This window comes from Ranitomeya variabilis, chromosome 3, assembly GCF_051348905.1.
Source record: "Ranitomeya variabilis isolate aRanVar5 chromosome 3, aRanVar5.hap1, whole genome shotgun sequence".
Lineage (NCBI taxonomy): Eukaryota > Metazoa > Chordata > Amphibia > Anura > Dendrobatidae > Ranitomeya > Ranitomeya variabilis.
The window spans coordinates 641,290,877-641,306,206 of NC_135234.1; the positions used below are offsets into that span (position 1 = coordinate 641,290,877).

Genomic DNA, 15,330 nt, shown 5'->3' on the forward strand with positions numbered 1-15,330 from the left:
GGGTGTTAATGGCCTGTATGTTTCTATAAGTGTGGAAAGTGGGGGTGACCTGAGCGGGATGGCAGTTCTTGATAGAGAATGAAATAAGGTTGTGGTCAGAGAGCGGGAGAGGGGTGTTTGTGAAATCATCCACTGAGCAGAGTCGGGAGAAGACCAAGTCAAGGGAGCTTCCATCTTCATGCGTTGGAGAGTTAGTATGCTGCGAGAGGCCGAAAGAGGAGGTTAGAGATAAAAGGTGAGAAGCAGACGGGGAAAGGGGAGAAGCAATGGGGATGTTGAAATCACCCATGATAAGGGTGGGGGTGTCACAGGAGAGAAAGTGTGGAAGCCAGGTGGCAAAGTGATCCAGGAACTGATGAGAGGGGCCAGGAGGACGATACACCACCGCCACTCGCATGGAGAAGGGGACGTAGAGTCTGACAGCATGGACCTCAAAGGAAGGGAATACAAGTGAGGGTACTTGGGGGATAACTTGGAAGGTACATTTGGGTGAAAGGAGCAGCCCAACGCCTCCACCTGCTCTGTTGTCTGATCTTGGGGTATGAGAAAAGTGTAGTCCACCATAGGAGAGAGCAGCAGCAGCGGTTGTGTCTGACTACTGGATCCAGGTTTCAGTAAGAGCCAGGAGATTAAGAGCCTTAGAAAGGAAGTAATCATGGGTGAAGGAGAGTTTATTACACACAGAGCGAGAATTCCAAAGAGCACAATTGAAAGAGACAGAAGGCATGCATGGAATATTATTAAGGTTAGAGGGGTTTCTGGGTGTAGCAGTTGGGAGGTTTGACTGGCTATAACATGGGGGGCCGGGGTTTGGAGAGATGTCTCCAGCGACTAGGAGAAGGAGGATAGAAAGAGTGAGCAGATGGTTAAGTGATTTGTGAGAGCGTCTTTTGTGTTGGATGGTGGGACTGAATGGATCTGCGCTGTTAAGCAATGTGAACAGAGCATGAGTGCTATACATAGGAGAGGCAAGGACAGAGGGGCCGATATGGATGGAGTTTAAAGAGTTTATGCAAGGGCGGTGAATGTGAGTGAATGCAGCAGCCAGGATATAGATTATACAGATACATATGGTGAATATTTGTTCTGATTCAAGTGAATAGGGAGTAGGCTTAGATTGTCTTACCTGTCTCCTGCCCTGTCTAACTGCCATGTTATAACTGCGTCATACTTAGAAAAAAATATATACTTTGAAAAAAAGTACACGAATAATAGTGCACGAATGCACCCCTGCATGAATGATGCATGATGCTGAAGCAATCATGGTCATCCGTGCAGATCAAATCCAGATCCTTGTGGAAGGTGTTGTGCAGATTTTGATCTGAAGGGTCCATATCCGTATCCCTCCTTGGGAGTGGGAGTAGAGTGGCCAGATTGAGGACTGTGCATCTGGAGATGGTGACATTGTCAGGCAGTAGTAGGAAGCACTGCAGGCGAAGATGTCTTGCGGTGGAGAGATGTTTTGGCTGGGTTTGGTTGAGAATTGCTGAAATGTCATGTGGAGCCAGGATTTCCAGTGGATGTCCAAGAATGATGTCAGCAGTCTTGTCCAGGAGGGCATGTGCTGCAAATACTGCTCTCATGCAGGAGGGGGGGCTCCCCTTGCAACTGGATCCAGGCGAGCTGAAAAGTAGCCTAGAGGTCTCTGTCTTGCCCCGTGAATCTGCGTCAGGACTCCGGTAGCATGGCCTTATTTCTCCATCAGGTAGAGACGGAATGGCTTCTTGTAGTCAGGTAGGCCTAATGCTGGAGCTGAGACTACAGAGTCTTTTAACTTCTTGAATGAACTGAAGGCCACATCAGCAGAAATGGGGTTGCATTAACGCAGTCATACAGAGGCTGCATTAGGACTGAGAAATCAGGGATCCAGGCTCTGCAATATGAAACTAGACCAAGGAAGGCCTGTAGTGCCTTTGGAGTTGTTGGAGGAGCCATCTTCTCCACTGTGGTCTTCCGGTCATCTGTCAGGTGTTTCGTCTGGTGAGCAATACAGTGCCCAAGGAACGTAACTCGCTTCAGACACCACTGGACTTTGTTCTTTGAGACCTTGCAGCGCTGCTCCACCAGGTTGAGTAGGAGAGACACGGAATGTGCTTTACAAGTGCCAGTCAAAGTCAACTGCACAAAGGAGTAGATCATTCACGTATTGTAGCAGGGTCACTTCTGCATGTTCTGTGATCCAGTTGGCGAGAACTGTGGACATTGCTTTGGTGAATTGTGAGGGGCTATTCTGGGCCCCCTGGGGCATCACCGCCCATGTGTACTGTGCCCCCTGATGCATGAAGGTAAACAGGAACTGGTCGTCCGGATGGAGGGGAACACTGAAGAAAGCATTAGCCAGGTCGATCACCATGAACACTGTTGCTGTGGGAGGCACATTTGAGAGCAGGGTGTGCGCATTTGGCACAATTGGTGTTTCAAATACTGTAGTGTCATTCACAGCTCTTAGGTCATGTATAGTGTTGAGCATTCCGATACCGCAAGTATCGGGTATCGGCCGATACTTGGGGGTATCGGAATTCCGATACCGAGATCCGATACTTTTGTGGTATCGGGTATCGGTATCGAAACAACATTAATGTGTAAAATAAAGAATTAAAATAAAAAATATTGCTATACTCACCTCTCCGACGCAGCCTGGACCTCACCGAGGGAGCCGGCAGCGTTCTGTGCTTAAAATGCGCGCTTTTACTTCCTTCCGTGACGTCACGGCTTGTGATTGGTCGCGTGCCGCCCATGTGGCCGCGACGCTACCAATCACAGCAAGCCATGACGTAATTTTCAGGTCCTGGATGCCTAATTCTAGGCATTCAGGATTTTAAAATTGCGTTCCGGCTTGTGATTGGTCGCGTCGCGGTCACATGGGCGACACGACCAATCACAAGCCGTGACGTCACGGGAGGCAGGAAACGCGCGCATTTTAAAACTACGTCACGGCTTGTGATTGGTTGCGTGCCGCCCATGTTACCGCGACGCGACCAATCACAGCAAGCCATGACGTAATTTCAGGTCCTGAATGCCTATTTCTGCATTCAGGACCTGAAATTACATCACGGCTTGCTGTGATTGGTCGCGTCGCGGTCACATGGGCGGCACGCAACCAATCACAAGCCGTGACGTAATTTTAAAATGCGCGCGTTTCCTGCCTCCCGTGACGTCACGGCTTGTGATTGGTCGCGTCCCCCATGTGACCGCGACGAGACCAATCACAAGCCGGAACGCAATTTTAAAATCCTGAATGCCTAGAATTAGGCATCCAGGACCTGAAAATTATGTCACGGCTTGCTGTGATTGGTCGCGTCGCGGCCACATGGGCGGCACGCGACCAATCACAAGCCGTGACGTCACGGAAGGAAGTAAAAGCGCGCATTTTAAGCACAGAACGCTACCGGTTCCCTCGGTGAGGTCCAGGCTGCGTCAGAGAGGTGAGTATAGCAATATTTTTTATTTTAATTCTTTATTTTACACATTAATATGGATCCCAGGGCCTGAAGGAGAGTTTCCTGTCCTTCAGACCCTGGGAACCATCAGGAATACCATCCGATACTTGAGTCCCATTGACTTGTATTGGTATCGGGTATCGGTATCGGATTAGATCCGATACTTTGCCGGTATCGGCCGATAATTTCCGGTACCGATACTTTCAAGTATCGGACGGTATCGCTCAACACTAGTCATGTACCATTCTGAACTTGGCTGGCTCTCCTTTTATAGTCTTTTTCTTGACAGGGAAAGGCGGGGTATTGCAAGGAGACGTGCAGGGGATAATGACCCCTATTTCCAGGAACACCTTCAATTAGTCTGGGACGGCTTGACTCTGGGCAATGGACAAGGGATACTGGGCCTTACGAGGATATGTAGTGCCTGGCTTGAGTGATACCCACACTGGGGCAACTTGAAGTTTTCCCATGTCTTGGGGTCCCTTAGACCATAGACTTTCTGGTACTACGTCCAGTACCTCCTTGGGTAGGCCTCCATCGGTTGTTTAAGGCTCCTGTTGGGCCACCTGCATGACTGACTCTTCCTGGGTCAAAGGTGAAGAAAGTTTTTGCAGTAGGTCTGCCCCCAGTAGGTTGAGTGGGCAGGTTCTTGACACCACAAACTGGGACAGGATAGAGTGTCCTGGCTGAGTGCACACGCTCAGTGGCTTCGTAAGCTGAGAATGTCTGACTTGACCATCAATGCCTACGCAAGACACAGAGGATTCTGATAGGCAGATAGGGTCAGGGAGTTCCACATGTCTCATCACACTTCTGGCTGCACCAGTGTCCACAAGAAAAGACCTGACAATGCCATCCACTTTCATGGTAGTTTGGGGAATTGGTCCTGCAGATGGGGTTTTGCATGTCAGGAGCGTGGTGTCTTGCGGACCTGGCTTGCCCCTGTCCTATGGATGGGGTGCTTCACTGTTTACTTTGTCTGTTCCTCGGTCTGCTCCTCTGGGCAGTGTCTTGGGTTGTGGTGGAGCTCTGCACCGGCTCTGGTAATGACCCAATTTACCGCAGTTGAAGCATCTGACATTTCTTCTGTCTCGGTATTGCGGTGGCTCTTCAGAGTCTATGGCCACCATGAGGGGGGCCATCTTCTGCACTCCTGGCTGGGACTCAATCCCTTTGGCCACTGTGAGCAGGGTATCCATTGCTATCGACCTGTACTCGGGCCTAGCCACTATCAGTGGCTTCCTGTTTGAGTCTCTGAGTCCATGCACAAAGGCCTGTGCCAACATCTGCCTGTGTATCTGGTCATGAATGGTGAAGCCCAGGTCCTGGAAAACCTGCATTACTCTGCCATTAAACTTCTCCACAGACTCTGTCTTCTCCTGACTCATGTCATGTAAGCTGAGGGCCTGTCCGGCCAGCCTGCCTTTGGCCCACTCTCTGAGTTGTTCCATCAGCTTCAGCCCTTACTCCCAGGCATGTACATCTAAGTCTGCTGAAAGCTTGAAGTGTTCCTTCTTGATTGGACAGAAGGGATCACCTGCCTTTATCTCCATCACAACCCACAGATCATTCCAGGTGGCTGCATATGAGTGCTGTTTCTGCTGCATTCTTCTGTAGAATGGCATAGGGTGCATCTCTGGGTCTGGAAGATTGTTGAGAATGCTGGTCACCTGACTTGGGGTGAAGTGCACATAGTGTATTGGTGGTGCTTCTATCTGTCCCTGTCTTCTGCGTGCCTGTGGGTTTTTCTTTCTAGTACTGGGCAGCATGTATGAAGTCCCCTCTTCATCCTCATCAGAGGAACAGTTGTGATAGCGTGTACTAGGGTCATGCAGTGGCTGATAAGTGGTCTTAGAAATTGCCTTTTTGTGAGAGGATGTCTCCCCACCCTGCTGAAGCTGTGGGGGCTTATAGTTCCATTGTGGTGTGAACATTCGCTGCTCTGACTGGGGACATTGATCATCATCAGATGGTGGTGCCAGTGGTCCCCCCTGTCCCCGGACCTGAGCTGCCTACTGCTGGATGGGCCTGAGGAAGACGGCTGCGGCTTGTGGGGTACTTTCTACAAGGGGATCCCCACCTTCCTCCCCCGATACCATGACTGGCAGAGACTGGGCTGTATTTGGAACATAGAATGTGCCTTGTGCTGTGAGCACTGGATACAGAGACACCACACTGTTTGAATTTCACATTTACCCAGCTGGTATCAAAGCAGAAGAAGGAGAGTGTGAAACAGGAGGAGATAAATGGGGCAGAGGAAAAGAAGGAGGTAGAGGTGTAAGGTGCGCAGAAGGTGGAGGTGAAGAGTGAGAGAAAGGAAGTGACTGAGGAAAAGACGGGAGGTTTGGAGAAGGGGGGAGTGTTTTGGGGGAAGAGAAGGAGGCAAAGGGTGTGATGAAGGAGAAGGAGGAGGGCATGAAGAGTGTGAAGGAGGAGGTGGGTGTGGTGTAGAAGGAGGAGGAGATGAAGAAGAAGAAGAGGGAGGGGTTAATGACAGGTGTATAGGAGGAGGGGGTGTGGAGTAAGGAGAAAGAGGGGTGTGGAGAAGAAAGAGGAGGAGAGAGTAATGTAGAAGAAGGAGTAGAGGAGAAAGATGGAGGAGGAAGACAAGAAGAGAATTCTTTCTTCTTTGATGCAGCCTGAGATTAAGAGTCTCATGCTCTACCGACTGAGCAAGCCGGGCCCCATGTTGGGCGCCAGTTGTTATGGAAATTTGGTTTGGGATAAATCTATCCCCATGTGTGTTGCGGCCATTCCCAATTATCAGATCAGATATGTTGAGCGCTCAAGAAAGAATGACTGAGACAAAAGTGACAGTATAACATTCCATCCAGATCAGACTGGTTTATTCTTTGATACATAGTTTTATAGATGCGTATAAAAAGGGGTGGTTAGTAAATTAACATTCAATTTAGCTATTATTTCATTGGCTGACTGAGTACATAATATATTTAACTGAGTACATGGCATATTCTGACTAGAGTCTACCAAACAAGCTGATTTAGCACTCTTGGAAGCATCTGTCACCCTTGTCCTGCTATTTCAGCAAGATTTAGTGATAATCTTAGACATTAGTTTAGGACATCTGGCCTGAGTTCCTGTTTTAGGGTGTCTGGAAAGTACCAAGGAACCATCTGGCCTAGCTCATGTGGTCAAGTTGAGCGATTATAAACTAGCTGAGTATATAGATATATATTTGCTTTTATGTGAGTATATATGATTAAAGGAATATACATGCAAGTGAGATCTATATGATATATATATTTCTATCACATATATACAGTCATGGCCGAAAGTGTACTAGAAAATGAAGTATTTTTCCCAGAAAATTATTACACATGTTTGTGCAAAGGAACTGTCCAAAAAAGAAAAGAATGTCCAGCTTCACCGAATCCATAAAAAAGAGTTTTCTTTATTCACATACTTTTAAGCATAGAGGATACAGACTTCAGCACAAGCCATATGGGTAAGAATCTCAACGCGTTTCTGGAGACTAAGCTCCCTTAATCATGACCATGATTTTTACGGATTCGGTGAAGCTGGACATTCTTTTCTTTTTTGGACTCTATACGCCTGAACACAGCGGGTCCATGCTCCCGAGGATTGGTTTATGCATCACGGGTGAGCTGGTTTATATTCCTTCTTGCAAAAGAACTGTAACAAGTCCTAGACCAATTTCTCCATTAGTTTTCAAGCAGCTTTTTAGTAAAACATCAGATGGAAAATACAAAGGGAGGCTGACGATACGTGCATGGGGCAATCTCATACAGGGAACACACAGAGTGTGGGTCTTTTTTGTGAAAAAAAATTGTAACAATTTACACACAGAGAAAAGCAGTTTATGTACTTTGAGTCAGAATTTACTTTATATATCTATCCCATTGTTATAGTCTCACATTAAAGCACAATTGTGCAATTCAATAAAAAAAAAATTCTTCCATGTAAAAAGACGGCCTCATATCTTATAATTGAGAAGCTAGCAATTCTGCAGATCAGGGATATTCTGGGACTCAACTCATCTGTCAAAGATAAAAAGACATTGTAAACATATTATATATCATATAATGTTATACATGTAATATATTAGTACTAGGAGCAGTTAGACATCTTTCACACAATTTCGTGATGTTTCAAACTGCATGAAAAACATGTAAAAATGGCAGCATTTTTACTTCTAACATGCAATTTTACATCATTTTTACATGTGTTCCGAATGGTGGTTTTTATACAGTCTAATTTTCTACATGCAGTTTTTTTTTTGTTTCTTTTTAGCATACGGAGAAATGGTAGAAAAAAAATTGAGGAAAACTTCCAAAAAGTATTTTATATGTCACTAAAGACTTTCAACTGATAACGACCCAGAGCTATTGGTCGTAAAGGCCCTTGGGTATGGGCTTTAATGCTGGATCATTGTAAATTTACTGTATAGGGTAAGCACTACTCCAGTCTAGCAGGAGTAGGGTGAGTCTCTGGCTTTCAGACAGAGCTGGTGACTCCAAAGAGAAGACAGAATCGGTTTATTATCACTTCTGTCTTCACTTGTCAGCCACAAAACATTAATTTGTCTGCCATAGCAGAGATGCTGAGTCCTAGCATACCCAGAGCAGCTGTGCCAGTAACTTATGTTTTTCACTGTAACAGGAAATCTTTGTCACGGGGGTACTGGGTAGACTACAGCTGATTACCCTGGCCCCTGCAATATCCCTCAAACTAGGGAAACCCTGTCTGTCCCTCTCCCAGAGTTTACACTGAAGGTGTGCATGTCTGGGCCGTCCTGTTTCAGTACTAAGCTGAAACCTCCACCCTCCACCCAGTGATAAGACCTCACACCAACCCCTACAGAAAGCACAGACAGGGAAAACTAAAAACGCACCACGCCTCAGACACACAGGAAAACACTATAATGTGCACAGGGCAAAACAATACAAATATAGGAAGGAGAAATATAACGAAGGATAATACACCAGCAGATATGATATTTCCTCTCCTAGACCACCACTCCAGACCGAGATCACCAGGCACAAGACACAAGCTATAATCGGCGACGTCCAAAGCCGAGCAAACCTATTTAAAAGCAATGGGCGTGACTAAGCCTCCAACCCGAGTACCAGCCAGATTAACCCCGGACAATCTGGATCAATCTAGCCGGCGTCACTGAGCATATAGTGGAGGAATGAGGAATTATCGCTGTCTGTCGGGCGCCCTAGTGTGAACAGTGTCCGACATGATAGTACCCCGCCTTCTACGAGGGACCCCAGGGCCCTCACGACTTATAGGACCCGGCTTGTCCGGATGGCGGCGGTGAAACATACTGACCAGCCGGTCCGCATGTATATCCGAGGCTGGTACCCAAGACCTCTCCTCCGGCCCATAACCACAACAGTGTACCAGGTACTGTAACGTGCGGCGCACCACTCGAGAGTCAACCACCTTGGAGACTTCAAACTCTAAACTGCCATCCACCAAAACTGGAGGAGGCATCGGCGCCGCGTCCACAGAACCCACCACCTTTTTTAATAACGATCTGTGGAACACGTTGTGAATCTTATATATCGTAGGGAGCTCCAATCGGTAGGCAACCGGGTTAATGATGGCGGCGACCCTAAACAGACCAATAAACCTAGGACCCAATTTAAGGGATGGAATTTTGAGTCTTATGTTTTTTATGGACAACCACACCCAGTCACCCACACCCAGGTCTGGACCTGGCACACGTCTACTGTCAGCAACACATTTGTACCTTGCACCCACGCTCAACAGGCGCTGTTTCACTTTCCTCCAGACGGAAGACAGTTGTGCTCCTAACAGGTCCTCCTCCGGGATGCCGGAAGAGCCCCCCTGACTCAAAGTACAAAATTGAGGATGGTGCCCGTAAACACAAAAGAACGGAGACTCCCCAGAAGATTCCTAGCGGTGATTATTAATGGCAAACTCAGCCAAAGGATGGAACGTCGACCACTACTCCTGGTTGTCAGAAACAAAACAGCATAAGTACTGCTCCAAATTTTGGTTCATACGCTCAGTCTGACCATTTGACTGAGGATGAAATGCCGAAGAATGCGACAACTTGATCCCCAGCCGTGAGCAAAATGCTTTCCAAAATTTTGCCACAAACTCAGTACCCCTATCAGACACGATGTCAGACGGGACCCCGTGAAGTCTGACCACCTCCTGCACAAATACCTGAGCCAGAGTCTTAGCATTAGGCAATGAAGGCAAGACACAAAGTGCGACATTTTTGAGAACCGATCAACAATCACCAAGATGACCGTGTTCCCAGCTGAGGAGGGCAAGTCCGTGATAAAATCCATGGAGATCTCCGTCCATGGCCTACTGGGTACCTCGAGAGGAAGTACTGTGCCAGCAGGATGGGAGTGGGGCATCTTAGCCCTAGCGCACGTGGTGCATGCTGACACGTATGAGACCACGTCCTGTCGGATTTTGGGCCACCAAAACCGATGCGACACCAACTCCAAAGTACCCCTAACCCCTGGGTGACCAGCCAGGACAGCATCATGATGCTCTACCAATATCTTTAGGCGAAGATGGAGCGGTACAAACGATTTGTTAATGGGAAGTTCTGGTGGTACTTCCTCCTGAGCCTCGGCAATCTCAGCCTCAACCCCTGTCGTGAGAGCCGAGACCACTACACCTTTTTGGAGGATGGGTACCAGTTCTTCCCGAGGTTCTCCCCCCGGAAAACACCTGGACAAAGCATCCGCCTTAGTGTTCTTAGACCCAGGTCGGTAAGTAACAAAAAAGTTGAACCGCGTGAAAAACAATGCCCAGCGAGCCTGCCTGGGGGACAGATGCTTGGCTGACTCCAAATAAAGCAAATTCTTATGGTCGGTAATAACAGTAACCTGGTGAACCGACCCCTCCAAAAAGTGTCGCCATTCCTCAAAAGCCAACTTGATAGCCAACAACTCCCTGTTGCCGGTATCGTAGTTACGTTTGGCGGGCAACAGTTTCTTGGAGAAATAGGTGCATGGACGCAACTCGCTCAAGGATGAGCCTTGAGACAGCACCGCCCCCACTCCAACCTCAGACGCATCGACTTCCACTGTAAATGGTTTCAATACATCCAGTTGCACCAGAATGGGAGCTGAAGCGAAACTATTCTTCAGAAACTCGAATGCGCGCACAGCAGGCTCAGACCAGGCAGAGAAATCGGTACCTTTTTTGTCATGTCAGTGAGAGGTTTAGCAATGGTAGAAAAGTTTTTGATAAACTTTCTATAATAGTTAGAAAACCCAAGGAACCACTGGAGCGCTTTTAGGTTATCAGGCCGTTCCCAACGCAGCACCGCTTGCACCTTAGCGGCGTCCATTTTAAACCCAGAAGCGGACACAATATAACCCAAGAAAGGCAACTCCTGAACCGAAAATACACATTTCTCCAATTTAGCATAGAGCTTATTCTCTCTGAGTAGCTGTAACACCTGCCTAACATGCTCTAAATGAGTATCACGGTCGCATGAATAGATGAGAATGTCATCAAGGTACACAATAACGAATTTTCCCAGGACATGAGAGAACACATCGTTTATGAAATGTTGAAATACAGCCGGCGCTTTTGTCAAACCAAATGGCATCACCAGATTTTCAAAATGACCGTCAGGAGTATTAAAAGCCATTTTCCACTTATCCCCTTGATGGACTCTTATGAGGTTGCACGCCCCCCTGAGGTAAAGCTTAGAAAACCACCTAGCACCAGCCACCTGATTGAACAGATCGGGTATCAGCGGCATAGGGTATGGGTCATGAACCGTAATCTGGTTTAACTCCCTGAAATCCAGACATGGGCGTAAACCGCCATCTTTCTTCTTAACGAAGAAGAACCCTGCTGCCACAGGTGAGGACGAAGGTCTGATGTGCCGTTTGCTCAGACTCTCAGCGATGTAGTCTTTTAAGGCTTGCCTCTCAGAACCAGAGATGTTAAACATCCTAGCTTTTGGCAATTTGGCCCCTGGTTTTAACCTAATAGTGCAGTCATAGGGACGATGTGGTGGCAATTCTGAACAACCCTTCTCAGAAAACACATCTGCGAAATCCAGCAGAGACTCAGGAATACTAGGACTCACAGCGGACACACATGTGGCCAGGCAATTCTCCTGGCAGAATCCGCTCCACTGGATGATGTCCTGGGTTTTCCAGTCAATCACCGGGTTGTGCATAGCCAACCGTTGAAAACCCAGAACCATTTGTGCAGGCAGATTACTGAGCACCCTACATGTAACTTGCTCCGAATGTAGGACCCCAATGTGGAGTTTAACCTCCGCCACAAACTCAGTAATCTCCCCCTGTGGGAGAGGAGCGGCATTGGTGGTGACCACCCGGATAGGATGAGGCAGTTTTTCGATCCCGAAACCGGCTGTGCGCGCAAACTCCTCATCTATAAGATTAGTGGCAGAACCACTATCCACAAACACAGTGATTGGCAGCTCTCTGCCAGCGACCATAACTTTGGCAGGGAGTATGCATTGAGAAACCACAATGGAGGATATGCATAAGTTCAGATTGGCCTCCTCCACACCCTCTGAGCTTAGTAGTTTTTCCGCCGTTGCGCTTTTCTTAGATAGCAGAGGACAAGTATTAACATAATGACCAGTTTTACCACAGCAAAAACAGGCTCTCTGCTTCCTGAGCAAAGGGGCACGATGCTTCACATGTGACACCCCTGCGATTTGCATAGGCTCCGTGGGCTCACCTGCAGCAACCTCACGTGTACCTACGCTCTCTCCCATAGGCGGCGTCTCTTGCACCCCCTGACGCAGACGGTGATCAATGCGGATAACAAGACTCATAGCGGATTCTAGAGAAGCAGGAGAAAATGGCCGCCGCGATAGCCATCTGCGCACGCGCGGATGCCCGCGGCCATTTTCCTGAAGCCGCGGCCAGCAGAGCGCCGCTTCTGCGCACGCGCGGTCAAAGCAAGATGGCCGCGCCCACCGACCACCAATGGAATAACGGACATCGCTGCTATTTTCACACCCCTGTGCAGGATTCGGGACCTTGGACATGCGCACACCACTACGCCACCAACGGAAAACTACGCAATATCTGGGGGAAGACACCACGCCCATCTGACCTGACCAGCCTGATTGACAGGCGAAAACGACTACTTTGGTAACGTATTTCGGCAGCATAGGTGGGGAATCGGGGTCCACAAACTACACTATTGCAATGCACAGCTCAGGCCCTATTTAACAGTATTTTTATCTCATACCGAAAAAAACGGGGTGATAGGTTCCCTTTAACATGTCCGGAAATGGCCTATAGACCTATACATCTACGGAAAAGTATATCTATGATCCAATATATGGACCTATATTGCGGCTTGTAGATAAAGCTATTCTATTTATAATCCAGAATCCAGAACAACGTGATTGCTGGCTATTATTTTATTTTAGATATGTTTACCCCCGGTCCTTATGGGGAATATATTGAGTTGAGTTGATTAAACTAAGGTTACCACTCTATGTAGCCTATGTGTTTCGGCCCAGTACACATGGCCCCTGGTATTAAACTCCCTCTTGGGATTTTTCCCGTAGTATATAAAGAGTAATGTCTCTGCTGGCTACATCATAAGTCTATTTCTACTACTATCTGCATATATCGTATACATAAATACAACTGAGGTGTGGGGACCATGTAGAACCTATGATATAACTACCTTGACATAGAGTGACTTGGTTTGCAGAAATCTACCTGAAACCTTGTGATAAATCTGGGCCTTCCCATATGATTATGGGAAATGACCATATGCATATGTATAAAGGGGAAGAGACAATTAGCAGAAAAGAATGCCTCGAGCCATGAGGGATATTCTCCTTAAAATATTTAAGACACTGTTGAATGATGTTGGATTCAATTAATAACAGTAAACTGGTGTCCTCTAACACCTCCCTTACTACCACGGTGTTGGGGACAAGGATGAACTGTGACTGTGTGCATGTCTGAACTAGCAATGCACGGGCGTCTTGTTAATTCCGCCTCAGTATGTACAGTGCATGCGCATATATGAAGATGTAGGGTATTGTTAGATTGTATCTATAAATAATGATTACGCAAGCACACCCAATGGAAAAGGGAATTTATTCCCCTGGATTTGAATTTATGTCAGCATACATGGCGTTATATGCCCCCATGAGCAGGGGGCATGTTCGCAGATTGCGGACAAAAGCAGCGCATGCGCACACTGGGTTAAGGGGAACTTTCACAGAGTTCCTCCAGTACGACAATGCCGGCGCATGCGCAATTTCACTTTTGACCTGAGAGGGTCAGTTCCGGGTTATTCCTGGACACACTTCCTCCTCAGCCGCATCACGCAGCTGAAACTAAACTGCAATTTCAGGTATCTTTAAATAGTAAGAATTTATCCGCCACAGACATTACCACCTTGAGAAAGACACAGCATGTGTCGGAACGCGTGGGTTTTGTAACTCTGCCCGGACTGCATTTCTGCACTTAGGACCATGAGGACGGTAGTGGACCTTTGAGACGGTATAGGGTGAAGTATTACTCTGCATGACTTGATCGGACTAATATTTGAGGCTGTGGGGGGAATACATTATAGGTTGCCTGTATCTCTGAATTTTTCTGGGCCTCCTGTCTCCCCCGCTGACCATTTAAAATCAACACTCTATGGTCCATCTATACACTAAGTGCAATGAAGGATAGGGAGTATATAGTCCTCCAGTGAATCTCCGTTATAGAGCAATATTTAACAGTTGGGCATCTAACATTGTTATTCTTATATCTTTATATGTTTTGTATGCTATATTGCAACATTGTATCATATGGATTTGATAACTATTTTCCAATGTGGCTAAGTTTTTAAATGTTTTTAATAGTGTGTACTGTCTGGTTTGGTGTACAATAAAATTTATATATATTTTTTGAAATTATCAGTGTTTTGTGTGGTGATCCTACATGTATATGCATGTACCTAGTTCTTTAAATGGTTGTTGTATATTTGCTTTACATGCATGGTGGTGATCCCAGACGGGTATTAGCATAAAAAGTATGTGATGGTGCCCACTTAAACAATTATTTGTCAGAATCCGGAACAAGTTACAGAAGACCCGCCATACTGCCGGTACCATAAGTGCAACTAGCGTAAAGAGTGCAGTAATGGTGGTCTCCTAAAATTCCTCTTACCCAGGTGTAGGAGATAGGTAAAGTTGGGCGACACCCCTGACGAGCGTTTCGCTCCAGCGTTTTGTTAGCTTTCTCAAGGCAGTATGGCGGGTCTTCTGTAACTTGTTCCGGATTCTGGATTATAAATAGAATAGCTTTATCTACAAGCCGCAATATAGGTCCATATATTGGATCATAGATATACTTTTCCGTAGATGTATAGGTCTATAGGCCATTTCTGGACATGTTAAAAAACCTCTTTACCACTATGTGACCTCTTTATATTACTGTGTGAGTTAAAGGGATGGGCTTTAGTGTCCTTATTTTAGGTATTTGCTTGTATGTGTATTTTCAGTGTCTTAATAAAAAGATTTTGTATTTTTTTAATATTGTATTTTGAACGCTCCTTTTTTTCTCCTGATTGAAATGAAGGTGTGCATGTCTGGGCCACCAGGCCTGACCCTGAGTCCTGTTTCAGTACTAAGCTGAAACCTCCACCCTCCACCCAGTGATAAGACCTCACACCAACCCCTACAGAAAGCACAGACAGGGAAAACTAAAAACGCACCACGCCGCAGACACACAGGAAAACACTATAATGTGCACAGGGCAAAACAATACAAATATAGGAAGGAGAAATATGATGAAGGAAAATACACCACCAGATACGATATTTCCTCTCCTAGACCACCACTCCAGACCGAGATCACCAGGCACAAGACACAAGCTATAATCGGCGACGTCCAAAG

At 46.8% G+C, this 15,330-nt stretch overlaps 1 protein-coding gene across 2 annotated transcripts in view; it reads right to left on the reverse strand.

Annotated features, from left to right (window-relative positions):
• Positions 1-6,259: 6,259 nt before the first annotated feature.
• LOC143816806 (retinol dehydrogenase 7-like) overlaps positions 6,260-15,330 on the reverse strand; it is a 45,312-nt gene continuing 36,241 nt past the window's right edge. For both annotated transcript variants that reach the window (XM_077297662.1, XM_077297663.1), the window contains exon 6: positions 6,260-7,459. The gene's annotated coding sequence lies outside the window, so the exon portion shown is untranslated. The remainder of the gene's footprint in view (positions 7,460-15,330) is intronic.